This window comes from Cryptotermes secundus, unplaced genomic scaffold (assembly GCF_002891405.2).
Source record: "Cryptotermes secundus unplaced genomic scaffold, Csec_1.0 scaffold70, whole genome shotgun sequence".
Taxonomy (NCBI): domain Eukaryota; kingdom Metazoa; phylum Arthropoda; class Insecta; order Blattodea; family Kalotermitidae; genus Cryptotermes; species Cryptotermes secundus.
In genome coordinates, this window is record NW_019734964.1 from 1320686 (window position 1) to 1320937 (window position 252).

Sequence of the window (252 nt, forward strand, 5' to 3'; positions counted from 1 at the left end):
GTTATCCGCAGTTTCATTTTATCAGGAGAATTTCAATCAAGTAAAAGAAGTGGTTACAAAACTTGAAGATGAGTATGCATGTGTCCATGAAGCAAAAGTAGTGTTTGGACGTGATACTGTTTATCAAGATGTGAATTTTATCCATGCACATTTTTCTACAGATTCAAAAGCCATTGAGAGCTTAGAATCTTGTGGTGCACTCCTTCACGACTCACTTCAACTCGTTCAGAAAGCAACTTGTTCACTGAATTC